At 42.0% G+C, this 25069-nt stretch overlaps 1 protein-coding gene across 1 annotated transcript in view; it reads right to left on the minus strand.

Moving 5' to 3' along the window:
• The window catches only part of oxr1a (oxidation resistance 1a), a 244486-nt gene extending 235223 nt beyond the window's left edge, over positions 1-9263 (minus strand). The window contains exon 1 of the mRNA XM_034228824.1: positions 9108-9263. The gene's annotated coding sequence lies outside the window, so the exon portion shown is untranslated. The remainder of the gene's footprint in view (positions 1-9107) is intronic.
• Between the last annotated feature and the right edge of the window lie 15806 nt (positions 9264-25069).

Below are 25069 nucleotides of genomic sequence, written 5' to 3' on the forward strand. Positions count from 1 at the left end.
ATGGGATAAGAGAGGGAAGCGTATAACATTAAGGTAAATGTAATGGAATTGTTTTGGAACACACTGTCCATTGTTCACTTTCTTGCATAGAGTTTGATGATAATAAAGATACCACTCATGTGTCAACAGCTAGAAGACTGTTGGCTTCACATAAACTATCCTAGCTCTGTCAAAAGATAGAAATGGGCCTACCAGAATTTTTAAAGCTGACCAATCAACAGGTTTTGTCTAATTTGTTTTAAAAGTAGCAAAAAGCTATTTTTAAACGGTGAATTACCTCCTGTACCTACCAACTGGGTAGGCTAGGCTGTTGCTGTCAATAGCATCATATTGTGGAAAGAGTGAACAACATTTCCTTGGCAATAGCGCATCCTTTTCTTTATGAATTCCACATAAAGATGAACTGTGGCTTTGCAAAGATAAAAGATATTCAAAGCAACACGTTTTATCTATAAAATTGTTGATGGAAATGTATCAGAAATGGTTGTATATCTGGAAATCATAACCCTCAGACTATGGTGTTACGTTGAAATAACAATATACAACTAGCTATGATGACACCCGAGGCCATTCCAATGGTGCGATCAGTGGTGACAACCAGCCAAAGAACTGTCTCAACACATTTGATACATTTAAAATAAAGCTGTTATCTACATAACATTATCGTCTTAAAATGTTTCCCACTTCAACTGTCAAGCGGGTTTATGCGGAGCGCTATCTCCTGCACATTACATAAAACTGTCGTACAGTAGCTTGAAGAAAGGGTTGATGAAAAAATGAACCACTTATGCCCCTTTCAAACCAGCGCTTTTTCAGCTCCGGCTCGGAGCTGGAGCCTAAAAAGCGCCGGTTTTCCCTGTTCACACCGCAGCGGCGCCGGCTCTTAGCTCCGGAATCCGGTTCACTTCCAGCTACAAAAAATTGTCGGTCTAGAGGCAAGAGCTTCGGAGCTAAGAGGTGGCGTCGCTTACGTCTCTCTTACGTCGAGGCGTGCAGGAAACTAAACCCACCTCCCCTGAACATGGGTCGACTGTCATGCCTGCCTACAAGCAGTAGTGCTTATAAACACACTTTATAAAGTCAGGCAACACTAACCAGGCTTCGTGTGATTCTGTTTATTTGTACCTTACTTTGACCATCCATTCACTGTTATTGATCATTGTGGAGAGAGGCAGACGTTTTGTTTTGTATTATAGCAGCTATCGGATGGAATCAATACATGGGCTGCACAGGTTGTCGTGTCCGACTATCACAAGTAGAATCATAATAAAAATACGCCGGTAAAATGTGCCTGTAGAAAACGGTTTATGCCACAATAGGATAGCAATAGCAAGTAGTCAGTTTAGCTTCGGTTGCTATGCTAACATCACCCATTTTATACCAGAGAATCTTTCATAACAGCGTTGTGATACCAAACAGCGTCAATTCAGACTGACACACATTCACTTAGGCTAAGAGGAACTGGGGATATGTATCAGCTGCTTGTGTGAGTCGGACAGTGAATACTTTAGAGCGGCCGCTGCAATGTGAGCTAACCGGGAGCTAACGGGAGAATAAACTCCCGTAGAAGAGCAGCCAACACTGCAGCGGTCGGTAAATGCTGCAGAAACACATTAATAAACAATGAACCACGGCACTCTGGAGAAAAGTATAAGGTTGGAGAAGTCGTTATTCAATTTATTCTGGCTTCGTGTGATTAAAAGCAACACGATCATCGACCCGACGCAGTTCCCCGTTGTTGTTGTTGTGAGCGCCGTAATGCCGTTGGGGAGCAAATCAGCTATGTAAACGGTGACGTCATGACGCAGCAGCGGCAGCACCAGTCGGGTGCTGGGCGGTGTGAACAGAGCGGGAGCAGAAAAGGGAAACCGGAGCTGAACCAGAAAAGCTCTAGCTCGGAGCTAGAAAGGGAAAAGCGCTGGTGTGAAAGCCGCATTAAAGAGATATTGACATGAGGGCCTAGCAACAAAGTCATTCCTCACAGCAAGGGAACCATTCTCTGCTCTTGCTCACTAGTACAATATAACATTGTTCCAGCCAGGAACTATACACACAGCGCCATGAGATCACATTATGCCAAGAAAAATACTGAGAATCTTCACAGTTCACCGTTTACTCAAAATAACCCTCTGCCTTTTCCTGGGTTGATCTATTGATGTCTGAGTGTTTCTGAGGATTCTATGAGCATGGAGCATGATGATGTCAATGGTGTGAGAAAAAAAGAAGCAGAAAACCTCAGCTTATCAGCAGAGTAGCTCATGGCAAGGTATGTACAGGAGCTGGAACACTGTCAGTTTGAGTTAAAGACATGTACACAGTGGGCTTGAGGGACTGCTCTCTGCTGAGTCACTCCACTGCGTGATATTAGGCTGACAGAGACAAATGCCCATGGAGTTCAAGTAAAAAAAAGTCACTCCATCCCATTGCTTTCATTCAATTAGCTTTCAAGCAGTTACGTGGCGTGGTTTTTTGTGATGCATGTCATCTGGCTGTCGCTTTAAGACTCCATCCGCAAGTGGGGGGTGCATGGAACATAACCTTACATTTACCCTGACAGCTATTTGGATGATAAGTTTGATCATTAAAGTAACATTTGCAGATTTATCAGAAAATCCCTGCCAATGCGAGGGAGAAGAAAATGGAAGGAACGAGTGCAGTTTCATCCCCTGCAAACCAATTCGGTTTGGCCCATTTCCAAACCGACCCCTCCACAGTCCCGAACTTCCCTCTCTCATAACAGAAACTGTCGTAACTTTCCATAACCATGATTTAGAATCAGCATCTCTTGGACAAAGATATTAATAAGTATAGTAAAACTTCAAAAATCTATAGCGGTGATTCTTTTCTTTTTTTGCAAACCTCTACTACTTTGAAATATATTGTTTATGAGCTTCTTGGTTTTTGCATCAGTCTGTTTATACAAATTTTTACAATCACATGCAATGTCTACAGTGGCAGACTGCCCATCGGGACGAATCCCGATGGGCCAGTACCGAAGTGGGCCGGTCGGACGATGTGGGCCAATCGGATAAGTCACTAGCTCCCCCTCCCCCCGTTGACAATTTACTAGTGGTATTTACTAATGGTATTTACTAGCGGTGCCAAGGTGGGCCGGTCGGATAAGTCACTAGCACAGCTCTTTTTTGCGCACGCCATTTGAAACCGATTTGATTGACTGAGTAGCGTCACCTCCTTAAAACAATAACTTTTTATCTTTATGTTTTAAACATTTTTTAAAAACATTTTCAACATCGTGGATCAATCCTTATATGCTCCCGGCAACATACTGAACGTCAACTTTGCCTCCTTATTACACTCACCCCTACTTTAGTGGGAACAATGAGTCTGCGTCTTTGATGCGCACAGGCGGATGATGCGGGGATCAGTCCTGCATCGGGTCGGGTACCCGACGTGTGACCCGCAAAAAAGGTTATTCGCGGGTGGTATTTTTTCAAAAAAAATTTCCGGGTTCGGTTCTGGGTAAAACAAAGAAGATGCGGGTCGGGTCGGGTCGCGGGTGTTGCATAATAAATATATATTAGAGGGTCTTGAAAACCAGACCCGTGCAGAACTCTGGCGGGGATGCAATGTAGACAGGAATAAACGCAGATCATCCTCTGACTGCAGCCTTGACCGGTACTTGCTTTAGATCAAAGTCAATGCGGAAAACCCGCACTCACACAGGTAGGTGGAGGTGAAGGGAATGAGCACTTTTACAGCCTTTTTGGCGAGGTGGGGGAACTCGGTCTCCACAGACAGCCAAAAGTGTGCAAGTGACACTTTACTCATCTTTTTCTCGTTATTTTTTTCTCACGCTGCCCTCCTCTGAAGCTCTCTGGCCCCCCCCCCCCCCAGGGAGGCGTGCCTCACACTTTGAAAACCGCTGATGTAGGGGTTGGATTGGAATTGGGCCAATATAAATCAGAGAATTAGGTTACACTGTAGGTCCCAGCCCCGGGATGCATCATGGGCAAAGAAGACTGGGAAGAGACAGAAGAGGAGGATGGTTTGTTGCTATGCTCACGAAAGGAGAAGGAAGAGGAACCACTGGGGAGTTGGAAGGGGGGGGGGGGTCACTGGGTTTGGTCTGTGGCTTAGCATGGCAAATCCTCTGTAATCCTCCAACCAGTCCCATGCCTCTGTTTACTGTATAGTAGGTAAAGCTATTATGGACCAGGACCAAGTGTACCCTACTACATCCTACAAACTGCTACAGCTGCTCCAACACTATTGTTCACCTGCTCTTTTTTTAAGAGGACTGCTGAGGAGGTTAAAACTCTGTAAATCTCTTTTGGAGATTATAATCATTAGACGGCAGGATAACAAGGAGGAAGCCAGAAAAAGAGAGAAAAATCACACACAGAGGGATGAGAAAAGAAAGCAGTCTTTAGGGTATTTCGACCAAAAAGAGATGTCCTGCAGTCTGGTTTTCTTTAAGTAAAACCATGGAGCTTCTTCTGTAGTTCTAATAATGTAATTCCAGCAAAGAGCACCACATAATATTAAGCGTTGATGTCAAAGCAAAGCAGCGTCCTGTCTGGGAAGGTCTGGCGCATCTTTGTAAACAATGACGCAAGCCGGTAGCGCATCGTAATATAAGCGTGTGTGTCTTGGAAGCTTTGAAATTCATTTTCAGCTGGATTCCTGGAACCACATTACATAAGATGACAACAAATCATTGTGTCACTGCCCTTGTCATTATCTAATTGCTTTCTTGTAGATTCAGGACTCTCCTTCCCTCCATCTGTATGTTTCTCTCAGTTATCTATTAAGGGTTGAAACATTGCACCTTTGCACCATACCATAGATATACCTTACCACCGTACAGTCTGTATAAAGCTAACAATAGCAAAAGCTGAAATAAAACTGATTAAATTGCATCATCGAGCAGTTTAATTGCTGGCACAAGCAGCTGCCTGCCAAGAGCGGAGGAATTTCATTCCAAATGAATACCAGTAAGTTTCAAACAATTGGGATCATTCCAGGTAGCTCTGCAGTGATTACTCCTTTAATCCATCAACAGAATGGATTCTGGCTGCAACGTTTCCAATCACAGCTAAATATTGAGGAACATTAATATCTTTGGGAATGTTACAGGGTCCAAGACATTTCATCTCATAACCTTTTGCTCTGGGAAGTTTTAAAGGATTTTGTCACATTTAAAAAAAAAGACGTTATCACAAATAAGAACTAAACTAATACATCACATGCATTGCTTTGGAGATATTGGAGTTGTCATGATTAGGTCCATTTCATTTAAAACACCTAAAATAAATGTTTTCCAAATGTTTTATTTGAGGAAAGGCGTTCATTCAGCTTATTTGTTAGAGCTCAACAACACAAAGTGAGTTATGGTGAGCAACAGCGATATAAAATAGTAATTTAAGTTTTGGTTTGAAACTCCAAAGGGTGCCTTAAAGTTGAATGATGCTCCCAGTTCCTTGTTCTGCTAAAGGTTTTTCCTTTTATCATACCAGCTGTTGTTATTAAGCAAACTTGTTAGATTAACTGCATTAATGTCACTTCAAAAGTCGGAATGAAAACTATTCCATGTACGAGTCCATGTGGTTATTTATTAAAATATATATTTAGTTAATCAAGTAACTTTTTTTGGACTGTGCTTTTTTGGACTGCAAAGAGAACATTTGGAGACTGCAGGGTTCTTATGCAGCCTGAACAAAGTGCTTAGCAGCAGAAAGACGTTGGCCCATGATCAGAGGGGAGGTGATTTTGGTTGCAGACAAACCCTCTTTGAGAGATTAATTATTTAAGATTAACAGTCTCATATGACACTGCAAAGCATCTTTGTTATTTTGTATATTAACAGCTTCTATGAGTTTCAGAAGGGTTTGAACACGGATTAGCAACAGCCAGTTCAGAGTAGATTTAGAGCTCTGTCTGTCTCCAGTGATGGAGACTCTCTTTGACCTGTATTGTGTTTTACTAAAGGACATACATGACAACTATTAACAACACATAGTGGGTTGAGAGATAGATTTGCATATCATTTAATTGTGGTTACTCAAGACCAGGAGATTGGAGGGGGGGTTTATATGTAAATAAACATATTTCTGTTGCTAAAATATTGTATTTCCACAAGTATCAAATTGGTATTAGTAGCAGTAATAGTATATATTGTTTTTATTAAATGATAAATCCTCTTTTTAATTTTTTTCTGTAATCGACATCAGAAATTATTTGGAATTGAAGATTATGAAGAAACTTCATGAAGAATCTAACCTTAAATATATGTCTCTATTTAAACAACAGCATTTGACATTATTATGGTGCCTAACATCAACAATTAATATGCATTACACTAACTAAGGAAAAGTGACAGCAAACTGGTTGGTAGTCAGGGACTTAAAATCCCCTCGTCACTGGTACTGATTCACAAAGCTCAGTGGGCAGACATGACGCTCCACCAGATGCATTTAAAAAAAAAAATCTTAGTTATGATAAGAAGTAAACACCATTGTATTGGCAGCGCATGAAAAACCAATTGGCCATCATCTCTTCATTATCAATATAAAACTATATCATAAAAGAGTAAGACCCTAACTCGGGGGGGACATTACTCCAGGATCATTTTTACATAGAGCTCCAGACTGTAGAATCACCATAACAAAATCTGCATGGAGGCGGAGCCACTCAGGGTTATACAGAGACACTTATTTAACTTCATGGACAGTCAACAGCATAAGCTCAATATAAAATGTTGTACTTAATAATGGCACATGAAACACCTTAGTACAAAAACAGCAGCAGATTAAAAAATGTTTACACAAAGCGTGTTTTCAGGAAAAAATCTGCTTGGCAACACATCACATCTCTGGTGTCTGTAGCAGCTCTACCTGAGAGCTGTGTGTGTGTGTGTGTGTGTGTGTGTGTGTGTGTGTGTGTGTGTGTGTGTGTGTGTGTGTGTGTGTGTGTGTGTGTGTGTGTGTGTGTGTGTGTATGTGTGTGTGTGTGTGTGTGTGTGTGTGTGTGTGTGTGTGTGTACACATTAATGAGGTTGCAGAGCTAGATGAGATCGTTGCAGCTGTTAAAACACGACATGACTCACAGATGAATCTGAGAAATACTGAATTTAGTCGACAAACACAGAGCCTCACAGCATCAGCTTATCAGTGCCAAAACAAAGCATCAAAAGCATCAAAGCACAGTTTGATATACTGTAGATGAAGATTTAATTTACACTAATTGAATTAGTTTAATTTGTAAAGACCAAGCATACAATTATTTCTTTCAAGTGAATTTAGTTCAGTTTTATATACTTGAATCTCGATGCAGTAATCAATTGGTAACAGCGAGCCTTCACTGAAGACGGCAGGGTGAAGGATTAATCAGAACCAGCAGGGCCGTGCATCATTTCATCACGAGAGTCATCACTCAAGGTGTGGATAATCATGTGTGTATGTCAACGTGATGCTTTAGTATTATGGTTTATGTTTTCTCCAAATCTCTCTTTTTTCACAATATTAGTCTCATCTTGATGATGACAATAAGGCTAGGAAAGTTGGTCAGCATTTAAAATGTAATCATGATTTGAGTTAGAGCTGAAACAACAAGTCATTTAATTGATTAGACGATTGACAGAACCTCTTTTATCAGCAGTTTTATAACAAAAATGGCACAACCCTACGGTGAGGGAAACCTGGCGAGTGGGTTACTTTAATGGAAGAGCTTGTTTAGTTGAATAATCAATAAGTTAATTCATCAAACTTGCTTAAATGATAGAATAAAACCAGAGAAATTATACAAAAATTAAATGTTATGACTTTTCTCTCTTTTAGAGCAGATTAAAAACTGAATATTTTTTGGGTTTCAAACTGAAAAAACAAGTTAGACATTACCTTGGACTCAACCAACTTTCACATTTCTAATATTTATTGACCAAACGATTAATCGAGAAAATAATCAGCATATTTATAATTACAAAAACATATTTTTGTTGCAGCCCTATTGGAGAAGCCACTTTCTTAGAGAACATACTTGCAAGTATTCCAAGAAACATCTAGGTTTTCCAACTGATGAGGACCAAGTAACTCGAGAAAAACACACTTTCTCAGTATGTAAACTCAACCCCTCCATCTCACACTGCTTCATATCTACCTTGAACAACTCACCAACCTTGAACGAAGTACGAAGAGCATCATCAGAGCTGTGTCTGGACCGTAATACACCTCACTTGAACACGCTGACCCCGCTGCACTCATATGTTGTATTAGGATGTATAATAAGAGCTTAAGGAGCCCGGACAATACACAGACCCTGGAGGCCGAGCGCTCTGCACCTTATGGGGGTATCCCTTTAGCATTATGTAATGTTGTAATAGGCTTAGCGACATGCCTTTTCTGCAGGAGGGCTTGGGCTGACTGATGACTCACTACTCCTTTCCTCTGAGCTTTCTACTTGCTGAGGAGTGAACTTTCCACACCCCCACATTAACTGACCTCAGATGGCATTAACAGGAGAGATAAGGAGGTAAACATCCACTTGTCAACTCACTATTAAAGAAGCTATATTATTCATGTAGGCAGTCCCTAAAAGAAGACACGATGTTATACAGATATGCCTGAGCTTATGATAAAAGTATTTCAATTAATACTATGTCTGCTGTGTTTTAATGTTGTTCAATCAATAATATCCTGTAAAAACTCACTTAATGCTGCATGTCTTTATTCCGCTCTAGTAGTTCCTATATTATTCATGAAGGCATTCCCCCATCTACTTTTGCTCGGATATGTATCCATTAACCTTTACAATAAATTAGAGTACAAAGAAATGTTTGAAACACGTCAGTAATAATGCGAAACTTGGATAGAAGCTACTTCATGATAGTAATAGAACAATTGAACGACTTACAATGGTGCGTTTAGGAACAATTTATTCGACTAGTCAGCTGCATTTCACCTGAGTTAAAGCATCACAAGAACCAGCATCCCAAAATAACTATTTTTAAAACAACCGGGCTCCTGCTGTACGGAAACACAACACTTTGCAAACATTAAAGCTTCATAAGGAAACGATTTATCCGCCCATATCAAAATATAAACCGGGTGAATCGTTTGGTCACAAACACGTCACAGCACACCGGTACTTACTTTCAGACGGACATGGCGCGAGGAGCCTCTTCAGACGCTCGCGAATATTTTGGGACACGCGGTAGTTAGTGTTGGAGGTGTTTCTTCATCAGGCGTGCACCATCGCGGGATTGTACACACGGGTAGACATGCGGAGTCATTTGACCTTCTCCCAATAGAAAGTACCATCCGTGAGACGTAGAAAGGGGAGGAGCGGATCATACCAAGCAGGCGTCCCAGCAAAGGGGGGGGGGGGGGTCGGGGGACAGAGGGGTGAGCTGTCAGCCTGGGATGTACTGCAGGGATGAGGATGGTAGTGTAGTTGCAGGGAAGGGTGGAAATAAACGTCGAACTAGTAGCTGGAAATTGTGAAATAGTCATTTAATTACGAATTTATCTATCTTTATCTTTATTTGTGTATTTGTTTATTTAAAGTATCCCCATCAGCCGATGCCCTGCCAATCTTCCTTGGGTCTGTGCCTGACTTGTAGTAAATACAATATTAAACATTCATTGCAATAATATTTAAATAAAGTTCAGAGCCAGCTAACACTGTGTACACAATTCAAACGAATATTAATTAAAAATCAATATGTTTAAAGGAATAAGAATGTCATATAGTTTTTACTCAGTTTGACATCAGCCAATAAATGCTGTATGTTCATTACAATAATTATTGTTTTTTTGCGAGGACAACATTAAGGGGGAAATTATTCAAATGTGTTTTGGCTCTGCAAATTGATTGTGCAGGGTACCACAGTATGACAAATTATGTTATGTATTGTATTTTTTTGTAGTAAACTATTTGGTTAATGTATTTACTCCATTTGAAGGTTTCAAGGCCGAACCATCACATTGGACGTGTTTGTGTACTTTTACTTAACCTATATCTAATCTATAATTCTCTCGAGTGGTTCCCAAAGTGTGGGGTACAGAGGCATGACAGGAGGGGGGCGCGAGAGACTAGGAGGAAAAATGGTTAGTTATTATAAAAACTAAAAAATATATTTTTTAAATTCATAATTTGATAAATTATTGATTCGAAAATAATATGATACAGTACTATTACGTCTGGGTCTCTGTGTTTCATTAAAGCTCGGCTCTGTGTGTGGTGTGTGTGTGTGTGTGTGTATGTGTGTGTGTGTGTGTGTGTGTGTGTGTGTGTGTGTGTGTGTGTGTGTGTGTGTGTGTGTGTGTGTGTGTGTGTGTGTGTGTGTGTGTGTGTGTGTGTGTGTGTGTGTGTGTGTGTGTGTGTGTGTGTGTGTGTGTGTGGAACGAGCCATTATGTGTGCGCGAGAGAGAGAGAGAGCACACACCGGTACCGGAAATCGTAGTTGTTAGCTTCTGGTGCTAGCGAGCTACGCTAACGGATATAAAGAGTTTTTTCAACAACAAAGTGGAGGAGAGTCCTCTCCTGTCAGACTGAGAGGCTCCGTGAGCTAAAGGACTCTCTGAGTGTTATCTCAGTGGGTCTCAAACGTTTTGGTCACCATTAATGTAAACAATTATTTCCGAGGCACTCGTTTATATGATCATTATAGTTATAAAAAAATAAGAGAATAAATGAAAAACAGGTATGAAATACTATGACAGTAAAAAAAGAATACAGTTTAAAAGGGTGATTTGTAAAATATCCATAAAAAAAAGTAAATCTGTTTACAGTTCTGTTTCATATGGATGTTGAGAGATGTATCCATAGATCTCTTCATGTTGCTCTCAAAGTGCACCAGATTGATGCTTTTAACTTCAATATTTAGGGTTAGGGAGCACATAGGGGAGCTTGCCCCCGGACCCCTATGTGACACACCACCTATAAAAATAGCACTTTACCCCTGCTTACATCTATATGCCTCGAGCCTTCATTGTAACTGTCCCTGTGTATTTGCGTGGGGATTGTTGCAGTAGAACATTCCAGTGTAGCGCCCGGTACATTAATGGGAAACCCTAAATGTTTGAGCACCCTCTATGAAACGTCAAGCTACCCCACAGCACCCCAAAAAAAAAATCTGGCGCCGCTACTGAGCCTGACTATTTATGTTGGGGGGGCCCGACTTGTTTTTTTCTCCAAAGGGGGGGCCTGACAGAAAAAGTTTGGGAACCCCTGCTCTAGAGATACATTTTCTATTTCTCAAGGGGGGCCTGTGCATAGTACACATGAAAAATTAACAACATTCACATATTGCTTACCTTAGTAAATCAACATATAGGACCTTACAGGCGGAGAGCTTGAATATTAAAAACAATTATATTCTGCATACCACTTCATAAGAAACTGTATGAACTCCATATGAAGGTAGCTTTCAAAATACATTTTCTTTTTAAATATAACTCTAAGGATCATGGTAGAAAAAAAGCAGATTTGCAAAGTCAGGAACAGACTGTACAGATTATTCATCATAAGTAGGCTATCTGTTGGTCAGTTCACCAATTACCTATTTAAAAAGCAACAGGAACATAATTATCTTCCTCTATAATCATAGGGAGGTCAATGAAGTTAACTCATAGAAATAACAATCATCTGTTAAAGAGGACATATTATGCTAATTTTCAGGTTCATATTTGCTTTAATGTTCAAAAAACTCTTTATTCTTCTCATACTGCCTGTGCTGCAGCACCTCTTTTCACCCTCTGTCTAAAACCAGAGCCCAGTCTGCTCTGATTGGTTAGCTGGCCGGCTCTGTTGTGATTGGTCAACCGCTTAGAGATGTCCCGCCCCTTAGTTTATCACCTACAATCTTTTGGAGCACTTGCCAACAGAAGTGCCAATGTTACATAGTAATGTCACTCGTATTAGGACATGAAAACGGCCAAACATCATAATAGGGCCTCTTTAAATAACAACCAACATTTCAAATGCATGGTTTTTAGGGGTTGATGCAGGCTCCCAACACAAACTATTTTTATAATCCATTTACAGTTAAACATTGCCTAATTGTGAAATGTCCTGCATCATTCTTCAGTATATCAGAAAACAGCATATGTAAAACAGGAATTTTTTATTCAGCACTATTACAGAAATAAATGAAACCCTTTGTTGTAATAAATAAAGGATTATGAAGAACATTTCAGTCAATTCATACATAATTCTATCAAGCCTGTAAGTGTAGATATACTAGTGGTTTCCAATCTTTTTTTAGATGTATATCATATTGTGCTTTCTACAATCGTTACAATTTTCTACACCCTTTTACAACATTTTTATTAAACTGTGTCAGTATAATTTCATCCGATTGTTGCCATTTTTGACTCTATATTAAAAATCTAATTATTCAAGCTCCTCTGCATCACAACATCCACATGTATCATCTGGTAACTGCAGAAGTCCCCTCGGGAACGAGTACCCCGGTTGTGAATTGCTGCAATATAATATATTGATAGTGAAGGTAAAAGTGCATTATTAACTTCACAACCAATTGACACAGTGTAAGGCCGTATAGGAATTCAATAAGTGGATATAAATAGTCGCCATTGCAACTCACTTGGCCCATTTGAAGCCCATACATCCCGATAAAATACTATTAAATAGCATTATTACAGTCATATATTCAGTCAGCATGAGTTACTAAGACATATGTGCGGAGTATGGACTATTCACTTGGTCAATTTGCACTATAAGCTCATTTCATTTCATTTCAAACCTTTATTTATGCAGGTGAATCCCATTGAGATCATTGATCTCTTTTTCAAGGGTGACCTGCTGCAAGTAGGTTCCACATGAATACATATGAACAGAAAACAGAAAAACAAAAAGGACATTATACAGCATATTTAAAGCGACTACAGTTTACATAGCTAGTGACATTTACAGGTTCCAACAGTTTCCGATTGGATAGCATCTATCCTTGCTTTAAAAACATTTAGTGGATTCAAATTGCTCAGCTTCTTCATAAAAAAAGACTTGATGAACTAATATATCTGGATTAAAAGCAACTGTAGAAGCCTATGCAAAACAAATTAAAGCAAAGTCCTTGCAGTGATGAATTGAAAACACCTTGGGCTGTTGCTTTACATTAAATGTGTGGCCTTGTGAGAACACAGCCTCATATAAAGCACTGCTTCCTTTCCAAGGGATTGCTCTCATGCACTATAAAGTTGTCATTGGCAGCGAGGAGGTAAAACACAATATAGATATCAAACTGGTTCAGTTCGTATACTAGATTGCAAAAAAATAATACACATTAACCCCTTAAAAACATGCATTTTAATTGTTGGTTTTTGTGCATGTAAAAAAAATGGTCTGCAAAGGCTAAAATCCCAAAGACCAATCAGCGGACTTCCTCACACAAACACAATCTTTTCTCAGCTGCAGCTCCGCCGATTTCTCCTCCGAGACGGCGGGACGCGGCGAGGCTGTGAGTCGGTGTGTGAGCACACACACAAACTCCCAGCCAGGCTGCGGGTGTGTGTGTGTTCGGGCTGGGTTTCGCTGTGTCTCGCTGTCTCGCAGACGGCCACTGGGCTCATAGTGAGGGGGGGGGCAGGAGCTCCAACAAGCCATTTAGGACAGAGAGTGAATACACATACTATACAGAGATGCTGTATGAGAAACTAATGTGATTTTGGAAAACTGCACAATATAAATCTATTTTAGTAGACCTCAACAATGGAATTATGATCAGTAGAAATGGCCATGACATGGGACCTTTAACATAGTAACATCCCCATGTAACACTCGCGCTTCTATTAAGCTTTAAGCAGTTGACCAATCACAACAGTCGTCCAGCTAACCAATCAGAGCATACTACGCTCTGGTTTCCAGTGTTGGGCAAGTTACTTCCAAAATGTAATACAGTACATATTACTGTATTTTTTAAGTAATAAGTTACATTACAATATTACTGTCTCTGAAATGTAATGAGTTACATTACTTTTGAGTTATTTTACCAAAATAACCTCAAAAGAATGGCTAGGTATTTTAAATGCTAAAATCAAATGTAGTTTAGTGAAGTGTCAGTATCTCGACACAAACTGATGAACCCAAATGCACGACCCAGAGACAAAGTCTTGAATGTAAAAACATGTAATTTTAATTTCACAGATCAGGTAATCCCTCTTAACAGAGTAGGTACTAGAAATAACAAAAGGCGCTCACAAGGAGGAAAAAACTAGGCATAGCAAAAGGAGAAGTTAAGAAAAACTTAAGCCTACAAAATTAACAAAACAAAACCTAACATGAGTGAAAGCGATCCTTTCTGAGCTGAGGCTTGGCACGACCATTCGGAGAAACAAACAAGACAAACTGACACAGGACAGGACTATTCAAATATGAGGTGAGTGGGAATAGGTGGAAACAATCAGGGGCGGAGCAGACACTGATGATGGCGGGAAAAACACACAAGGGGAGGAAGAAACAGGGCCTGAAATGAAAGACAAGAGGTAAGTACAAAATAAAACAGGATTTGACAGACAAAATACATAAACATAACACATTTGACGAGACACAACAGTACCCCCCCTTCTAGGGACGACTCCTGACGGCCCAGGCTGATCAGGACGACGATCGTGGAAGTCCCTGATCAGAGTTTTATCAATGATAAGTGCGGGAGCTACCCATAAGCGCTCCTCAGGACCGTATCCCTCCCATTCGACCAGGTATTGATGTCCTCGGCCCCGTTTGCGGACCGCTAGCAGCTTCCTGACCGTGTATACCGGGCCCCCGTCAATTATCCGGGGGGGTGGAGGAGGGGCCTTGGAGGCGGGAACCAGGGCACTCTACTGAACAGGCTTGATTTTGCTGACATGGAACGTGGGGTGGACCTTGAGAGACCGGTGGAGTCGGAGACGCACCGCAACAGGGTTAATAATGTTCTGAATTGGGAAAGGACCCGCGAACCTTGGTGCCAACTTCCTGGAATGAACATGTAGGGGTAAGTCTTTAGTGGATAACCAGACATGCTGACCCGGTCTGTAGACGGGAGCCGCACGGCGGGACCAATCTGTCGCTGCAGGAGTGCCTGCCGAGCTCCGGCCCAGACCTTACGACAACCTCTGACCTCCTCCTCGTTGGCTGGGAACAGCAGGGGTTGATATCAATAGGCGCACTGGAAGGGGGAGAGACCTGTAGAAGGCGTTCTATCTGGCCATTGGACTGGGGATGGTAGCCGGAAGACAGGCTGACGGTGGCGCCTAGGAGCCGGCAGAATTCCCTCCAGAAGACAGAGATGAACTGGGGACCTCGGTCGGACACCACATCACTGGGGAAATCATGAATCCTGAATACATGGGTTAGCATGACCTCTGCCGTTTCCTTGGCAGAGGGAAGTTTAAGCAGAGGGATGCAGAGGGAAGTTTAAGCAGAGGGATAAAGTGAACCATCTTGGTGAATCAGTCTACTACCGTCAGGACGACAGTCCGGTCAGTCCGGTGACAAAGTCCAGCGAGATATGGGACCAAGGGCGTTGGGGCACGGGCAGAGGCTTAAGAAGACCCATCGGAGCCAGGGATGAGGTCTTGTTACGGGCGCACACGGGACAGGCAGCCACGTAATCCGTCACCTCCTTTACCATGGCTGGCCACCAGAAACGCAGTTTTATGGTGAACATCGTTCGCCGGATACCTGGATGACATGTGAGCTTAGAGGTGTGAGCCCAGTGGATACCTTAGCATAATGACACAGGGACAAACAGATGATTATTCGGACACCCACTAGGTGCTGGGCTCACAACATTAGCCTGCTTCACATCATTTTCTATCTGCCAGGAGACCACCCCAACCACACAGTTCAGTGGAAAGATTGCCTCTGGTTCCTTGGCAGTAGGCTCTGGCTCATAGAGTCGTGACAGTGCGTCTGGTTTTCCATTCTGAGAACCCGGTCGGAAGGAAATCGTGAAGTTGAATCTGTTAAAGAACAGAGACCAATAGGACTGACGTGAATTAAGTCTCTTGGCTTTCCTGATATACTCCAAGTTCTTATGGTCTGTCCAAACAATAAAAGGTTGCTCCGCCCCCTCTAGCCAGTGTCTCCACTCCTCTAATGCTGCCTTGACCGCTAGCAACTCCTTGTCACCTACGTCGTAGTTCCGCTCAGCTGAGGAAAACTTACGGGACAGGTAGGCGCATCCGGTTGTCCTTGGTGGATCTCTGGGACAACACTGCTCCTATTCCTACATTGGAGGCATCCACTTCCACCACGAATTGTCGCTGGGGGTCTGGGACGGTAAGAACAGGTGCCGTGGTAAATCTCTCCTTAAGAGTCCTGAAGGCGGTCTCGGCCTGGGGACTCCACTGAAAAGAGACTTTGGAGGAAGTGAGATTATGCAGGGGAGCGGCAACAGAGCTAAAGCTCTGGATAAACTTACGATAAAAGTTTGCAAACCCTATGAACTGTTGCACCTTCTTCTTGTTGGTTAGTGTGGGCCAATTAGCCACAGCACTAACCTTGGAAGGGTTCATCTGTACATGGTTGGCAAGGCAAGGCAAGGCAAGGCAAGGCAAGGCAAGGCAAGGCAAGGCAAGGCAAGGCAAGGCAAGGCTATTTATATAGCACTTTTCAACACAAGGCAATTCAAAGTGCTTTACAAAAAATGAAAGACATTAAGAAAATGGCATTTAAAATCAGTCATTCAAAAGAAAAGCTAGTAAAATAAACATTAAAAGAAAAAATACATGGATAAACATTAAAAGAAAAAATACATGGATAAAAGTTACAGTGCAGTCTAAGATATGAATAGTTCAATTAAAAGCAGCGACAAAAAGAAAAGTCTTCAGCCTGGATTTAAAAGTAGTCAGAGTTGCAGCGGACCTGCAGGTTTCTGGGAGTTTGTTCCAGATATTTGGAGCATAATAACTGAACGCTGCTTTACCATGTTTAGTTCTGACTCTGGGGACAGAATGCTGACCAGTCCCTGAAGACCCGAGAGATCTGGATGGTTCATAATTTAGCAGGAGGTCAGAAATGTATTTTGGGCCTAAACCATTCAAAGCTTTATAAACCATCAGCAGTATTTTGAAATCTATTCTTTGACACACAGGAAGCCAGTGTAAAGACTTCAGAACAGGAGTGATGTGATCCACTTTCTTAGTGTTAGTGAGGACTCGAGCAGCTGCGTTCTGAATCAGCTGCAGCTTCCTAATAGATTTTTTAGTGAGACCTGTGAAGACACCATTGCAGTAGTCGAGTCTACTGAAGATAAAAGCATGGACAAGTTTTTCCAAATCCTGCTGTGACATTAGTCTTTTAATCCTAGATATATTCTTTAGGTGATAGTAGGCTGATTTAGTAACTGTTTTAATGTGACTGTTGAAACTCAGGTCAGAGTCCATGACTACACCTAGATTTCTGGCTTTATCTATTGTTTTGAACATTGCAGACTGAAGCTCAGCGCTAACTTTTATACGTTCTGCCTTGGCTCCAAAAACCATTACCTCAGTTTTATCTTTGTTTAATTGGAGAAAGTTCTGACACATCCAGTCATTGATTTGTTCAATGCACTTACTCAGTGTTTGAATTGGAGCATAGTCTCCTGGTGAAATTGTTACGTACATTTGTGTGTCATCTGCATAGCTATGGTAACTTATTTTGTTGTTTTTCATTATCTGAGCCAGTGGTAGCATGTAGATGTTAAAGAGAAGAGGCCCCAAGATGGAGCCTTGAGGAACCCCACATGTCATATTTGTCAACTCAGATGTGTATTTACCTATAGAAACAAAGTTGTTTCTGTCCTTTAAGTAGGATTCAAACCAATTTAGAACTGTTTCCGAAAGTCCCACCCAGTTTTCCAGTCGGTCTAGTAATATGTTGTGGTCAACAGTGTCAAACGCAGCACTGAGATCTAATAATACTAACACTGAAGTGCTGCCACTGTCTGTGTTTAAGTGGATGTCATTAAAGACCTTTACAAGAGCAGTCTCAGTGCTGTGGTTTGGACGAAAGCCTGACTGGAACACATCGAAACAGTTATTTAAATGCAAGAAATTATTCAACTGTTGAAAAACAACTTTTTCAATGATTTTACCTAGAAATGGGAGGTTTGATATGGGCCTGTAATTGTTCATTACTGAAGCATCTAGATTATTCTTTTTTAAGAGCGGTTTAATGACTGCAGTTTTCAGGGCCTGTGGAAAAATACCTGAGTGAAGAGATTTGTTTACTATATGAAGTAGATCTGAGGCCATGCAAGGCAAAACATCTTTGAAAAATCCCGTTGGAATAATATCAAGGCAGCAGGAGGAGGATTTCAGAAGTTGTATAATGTCCTCTAGGTTTTTATCATTAATCTGATGGAATTGTGTCATGGTGTTTGAATTGATGTTAAGTGGACACAGAGACAACACATTTGCTGTTCCTGATGCGGAGGCACTGACTGCTTGTCTGATTTTCTGAATTTTGTCAGTGAAAAAGGAGGCAAAATCATTGCACGCCCTGGTGGATAGAAATTCAGAGGCTACTGACACTGGGGGGTTAGTTAGTCTGTCGACGGTAGCAAACAAGGCACGTGCGTTGTTTTTGTTTTTGGTAATGATGTCAGAGAAGAACGAGTGTCGTGCGTTTTTCAATTCCAAATTATAAAGGCCAAGTCTCTCTTTATAGATTTCAAAGTGAACCTGGAGATTTGTTTTTCGCCACCTGCGTTCAGTTTTTCGACATTCTCTTTTTTCTGTTTTCACGGTCATGGCCTTTCTCCATGGAGATATTTTCTTGCCAGACACTTCCTTTACCTTAGTTGGAGCAATGGCATCTATAACATTTTAAATTTTTGAATTAAAATGATCTACTAGCTCATTTACTGAGATGTTAGCAGGGGCAAGTGTGGAAGAAAAATTCTGAGTAAACATTTCCCTAGTATTTTCAGTTAAATATCGCTTTGTGGTTATCTCTTTTTGAACATTTTTGTGAACAGAAATAGAGCTCTCAAAGAAAACACAGGAATTGTCAGAGAGTGCAATATCAGTCACCACAACCTTAGAGATATTCAGACCCTTTGAGATAATTAAGTCCAGAGTGTGCCCCTTATTGTGCGTGGGCTCCGTCACATGCTGAGTCAGTCCATAGCTATCAAGAACACAAAACAGTTATTTTGCCCCTCTGTCCTGGGGGTTGTCAACATGGATGTTAAAATCACCAACAATGACTAGACGGTCAAAGTCAATACACACTATAGACAGCAGTTCAGTAAAGTCATCAAAAAAGCTTGCACAGTATTTGGGTGGTCTATAGATATTTAGGAACAGAGCTCGAGAGGAGCATTTCAGCTGAAGGGCCACATATTCAAAAGAATCAAAGTTTCCATACGATGTCTTCCTGCATTGAAGGGAATCATTGAACAGAATAGCAACTCCACCCCCTTTCTTATGCATTCTTTCCTGACTCATAAAACTAAAGTTGGGAGGGGTTGATTCGATAAGAACAGCTGCACTGTTATTTTGTTCAATCCAAGTTTCTGTTAAAAACATAAAATCAAGATTGTGCTCAGTGATAAAATCATTGATTAAAAATGTTTTTCCTGCCAAAGACCTGACATTTAATAAAGCTAGTTTAAGTTTGTTAAACACACTATCAGTCATGTTTTTTGTAACAAGCTGTGGCTGACATGGAATCACTGCTAAATTAGATAAACTCACACAAACGTTTGAGCGCTTCCTGTATCTAAGATGATTAACCGCTCTTAATCTATTACCTATCAACACAGATATCGGCAAAGCTATAGGCAGGCAGGGCCCCGGCATGTCCTGGAAAGAGTTGAGAGTGCCATACGCCCTTGAGCCTGGACCCAACACATATCAGTAAGAGTTTGTTGCATTTTGTACACACACATCCTTATCAGGCTTCGGAGACTGCAGATGCTTTCTTGAAGGGAGGGGAGGTGGTTGACGTAGGCACGGTGATGGAGACGGGGGAGATGGTGCGGGGGTAGAGGACATGCTGCCAGGGGGGGGAGGTGGTTGACGTAGGCACGGTGATGAAGACAGAGATGGCGCGTCTCTGCGGTGATTTTGGTGGGCGTCGTTGAGGAGCGGGGGTAAAGGACATGCTGCCAGCCCTGCGTTTGGTTATTGAACTCCAGGAAGGAATCGGTGCCAACCCTCTGTATCTCCTTCATGTGTTCAATGATCTCCAGGAGGGTTGGCGAGGGTGAAAGGGTGAACGGAGTATCCTCAAAGGCGTTGACAGGGGGGGTGGGTGACGGGCAGTGGAGACTCCTCCATGTGTCTCATAGGTCTCCCATAATCAGAACATTCCTCAGGCGGGTGCAGTGATAATTCTTCAGGGTTTTCTGCGCAATGTGTTTTGTCTTTCTCCTGTTTTGATTCCTCTTGCTGCTTGTCCTTGGCAGAGGGAACAGATTGAGGACGCAGGCAGTTGAATATGTTAGAGATAAACAATTTCACTCCTGACTTGTTCAGGCAAACTCCATTTGCCTTGAAAAAATGTCTGCGATCCCAGAAAAAGTTAAAATGGTCAATAAAATGGACAGAATGGTCAGTACAGGCAGTTGAAAGCCAGGTGTTCAGTGCAAACAATCTGCTGAATCTCTCCACTCCTCTTCTGACTGGCGGTAGAGGGCCACTGATGAACACCTCTGCATTTAGAGAGCTGACAGTTTCCAACAAACATTTAAAGTCTTCTTTCAGCACTTCTGACTCTTGTTTCACAACATCATTTGTTCCAATGTGTAGTACCACATTCTTTACAGTCGGATGTTCAGCCCCAATATGCAGGATCTTCTCAGCCAAGTCAGAGACCACATCCTTGGGAAAACAGAGTACTTTGGTGTTGTTCTTATTACACAGACCTTTTACATCTCTTACAGCAGAGTCACCCACAATCAGAGTTTCAGGCCCAGTCGTTAGCTTTCCCTCTAGCCTTTTACTTTTGGAGTAGCTATTGGTCCTTACCCTGCTGTGTGAAGAGGACGGGTTATCCAGGTCATCAGAAAGAGATCTCCGGTTCTCGGTCAGCGGAGCGTATCTGTTCTGGATTGGCACACTTGGTGGTTTAGGAGGATTGTTTGTAATTCTCCCTTTAGCAGCTGTCCACTGCTGTTTCCTAGTATGAATAAGGGTTGAAGAGGCGCTCTTCCTGGGTGATAACAATGCAGGCCAGCCGGTCGGATCACAGATTTCAGAGCGCTGGGCTCTGCCTGTTATCCGTCCTCCCAAATCCCATGGAAATGATTTACTCTTAGGCTTTGCACCCAGAGAGTTCCAGGGAGGACTACCACTTGTAGATTTATTACCCAGTACACAGCCCTCCTGTTCCTTGGAATCCTTGTAGCTGCTAACTAGCTAGAGTTAGCATACCCTTCTCCATTATTTTGCAACACTGGTAAAGTGGTGTCATTCCCACGACATAGTCCATTCACTTCCACGTTAACTTCCAACCGTTGCATTTTCATTTCCAACACAGCCATCTTCTGTATACGTTTGTGGAAGTCATCTGTAGAGAACGGAGGCATTTTGCTACCAACTAGCTTAAGTTAAATAGCATGCAGTAGCCTACCAGGCTTTAGCTGTTGCTAGGCCACGCTACTGTAAGACTGAGGTCGTCGTAATTTTTTTTGAAATATGGCTGAAACCCTCCGTCTATTTACGAAGATGAACTGTCCCAGTGATAAGTTAATGTCCAGGAGGCGCTGCTCGAAGTTTTCAGAGAATAAGAATAGGAAAATCAGCATAAAAAGTAAGCAGAGGCAGGAGCAAGCAGAAAAGCGTCTGCACTGTAAGAAAGATAAAGAGATCATCGGCGGTTACAATGTGTCCCAGAAAAGAAACGGTGGCTGCGTGAAACTCACACTTCTCGGCTTTGAAGTACAGGTTGTTTTCCGGTAGCTTCTGGAGGACTTGACGAACCTGTGGAATTGAGGCTTAAAAATATGAGATAATCCATAATCTTCAGTGTGGTTAGCTATGAATCTTCCAAAACTGTGCAACAGTACAGTAGGCCCACACAAACTGCAGAACACTGGTGCTTTGGGAACACTCAAATGATTTAATTCCCATTTAAAATCAGGAGACTAAATATGAACATTATGTGTGTGTGTGTGTGTGTGTGTGTGTGTGTGTGTGTGTGTGTGTGTGTGTGTGTGTGTCATACTTGCCAACCCTCCCGATTTTTGCGGGAGACTCCCGATTTCATTGCCCTCTCCCGGTTTCCTCCCGGCGTCATATTTCTCCCGCATTTCTCCCGATTTCTGACAAAATCAGATTTACTCATGACTGTTTCCACTCGGACTTTAATACAGCTACACCATTGTTTGGTTTCCATGGTAGCGCGTCTCTTTAGCAACGCGCGCAACTCAAAGTTTGAGAGGGTGAGGAAGATGAAAACTGAACAAGAATCGACAACTCCACCCTCTGCTCAATCCTTTCCTGTAAAATACAGGTCCAGCCCACACATATGCTCCATGGTGCTTGTTGGAGCACCACCCAATGGCGGTGGTGGAAGGTTCACCTCTGCTCCGCGCGTCCCTTGATGACCGATGAGCTAGTCAAATTTACAAAAGAAGGAACTCAAAGCACCAGGATAGAGGTTAAACAATAATCTATTTTAATGGTAGAAAATAACAATACACCATACAGAGCACTCTGCAACAGTACTCCGGGCTCAATTCCTACCACCATGTGATATACGTACCACGACAGCCAGTCAGGAAGAGAGCGTCGAGCATAAGAATGTTACAGCTTAAATACAAATTCTGTGGGAGTAGTCGTGTCGGTTCCTTCTCCCTAGCTATTTGTTATTGGCGAGTTCACTTCTGGGCGAGCTAGCCAGTGAGTTGGCAGTTTTCCATTGGTCGGTTTCACTTCTGGGCGAGCCCTAGGCAATGACTCAGCAGTTGTTAACTCCATCTGTTGCTCCATCTCCTGTGCGTGCGTGTGTGTCTACCCTCAGGCAGTCCCCCTTGTCATGCTTTGGAGTCATATAATTTCACAGACAGAGGACTCTTTGACAGAATGAACACTCATCTTATCATTTAGCTTATCACACAACAGTCACATGTTTTTCTTTATGAAAGCTATGCTTATATAGATTTAACCGTCATCATCTCATGACCTCCTCAGGACCAGCTAACCAACAAAGATTAACTGTCCTCATACCCTCAGGCCATCTCTGAACTTCCTTCCACCCGAAGTCAGCTCACCCAGAAGGACCATTGTCTCTCTAATTGTGTGTCGTCTCATGCTCTTTAGGAGTCTTGCAGGAAATGAACGCACATACATTTCTCTCATTAACTAACACTTAACATTCTATATATCAGGTGACATAAAAATGAATATACCAGAATTACACTGTATTAAACTTCCTGCTATAACACATTATTTTAATTCTTCATGCTACAGGCATTGCCCTTACAACTACAATAAGCATGTACATGTTAATCTACAGCTCCGGCGATCCACTAGCACCGGAGTCTCCACCTGCAGACGCAGCCATCCTTGACAACTACTGTAGCGTCACCTTGGATACGAGTCCAAACAACTCACAGACACACAGGCCAGGGCGCTGACAGGGCGCCCTTTGAGCATCAGATCTGATGACGCTGATTGGCTGAAATTATGTTTCGGCGGCATATATATACAGATAGCAACAGTCAGCTTGTTGGCTGCTGCTGCTCTGGCTGAGGGCTCCTTTCTACCGCCCGGACGAGGAAACATGTGACTTATCAGTAACTTTAGACATCGTAAAACAATTTTAAACGAGATTTTATTGTAGATTATACATTTTACTGATACCAACTATATCATATTTACCTTGTTCATTAAAAAATAAAATAAAAAATAAATATATTTTTTAAAATATATATTTTTTTATTTTGAATGACAATCAAACATGTGGGAAGAGGGCGGGCGGCGCCCCTAGCGCCCCTATGGGCCGGCCGCGTCTATCGTTTTTCCAACCCAGTTTAGATCCCACTTCCGCATTACGCAAGCATCGACGCGGCGTTACGTCACAGCATCAACCTGGCGTTACATCCCTATGGTTACATCACTGCCTATATGCCCACTACATATATATCAAATAGTATCATTAAATAATGTTGTCAGATAAATGAAGTAGACGGTAATAGTCAAGGTTATATTCAATATTCTGCACTTACACCAGCTGATAAGATATTTAAAACGTCTTTTGTTTGTCCTGAAAACGACATTTGAGGATACACACAGGCTATTCTGAGAAGATATTTAAAACGTCTTTTGTTTGTCCTGAAAACGACATTTGAGGATACACACAGGCTATTTATAGATGATAAAACACCAGTAATACAATCTCAGGACTCTTCGATATGGCTTTGATTATAGGATAGTTTATTTTCAGTCAAAAAATCCTTTGGAAAGACAAAAACCAACTATTCAATATCCTGCTTTACCGTGACCGCTATAACTGCCGAAGATTAAGTCTATGACGCTATCGCGTAGAGCTACGTCGATGCTTGCGTAATGCGGAAGTCGGCGTGGTTAAATCTAAACTGGGTTGGAAAAACGATAGGTGTCACTACCCGATCCGTCCCCCTGCCCGATCTGTACTGCGCATGTGCGAGATGGTCCGCCATATTGGAGAACTCCGGACGGCAACCCAAGAAGGACACTTGACACAGTGGCTTTTTAACTTCTGTTAGACAGCTATCATACTGAATAAATATTTACTGTGAATGTATGCAACAATGTATGGCATATAGCTGTCTAACAGAAGTTAAATCCATTTCTCACTTATTCTGACAATGTACTTAACCCCAAATAAAAGAACCCAATAAAAAGAGTTGTTAAATAATAGTGAAGTCACATTGTAATAACAATAACTCATCTCTCTCGAGTTTTATTTTTCAGCTTTGCCAAAAGCCACTGTGTCAAGTGTCCTTCTTGGGTTGCCGTCCGGAGTTTTCCAATATGGCGGACCATCTCGCACATGCGCAGTACAGATCGGGCAGGGGGACGGATCGGGTAGTGACAGCGGGCGGCCGCCACTGGCCGTGTAATAAGCGCAATAGAGTCTGGATGCAGACCGCAGCAAGGAGGCGGATCCTAAAGGGGGCGGATCCTATAGG

The sequence above is a fragment of the Gymnodraco acuticeps genome, unplaced genomic scaffold, assembly GCF_902827175.1.
Source record: "Gymnodraco acuticeps unplaced genomic scaffold, fGymAcu1.1, whole genome shotgun sequence".
NCBI lineage: Eukaryota > Metazoa > Chordata > Actinopteri > Perciformes > Bathydraconidae > Gymnodraco > Gymnodraco acuticeps.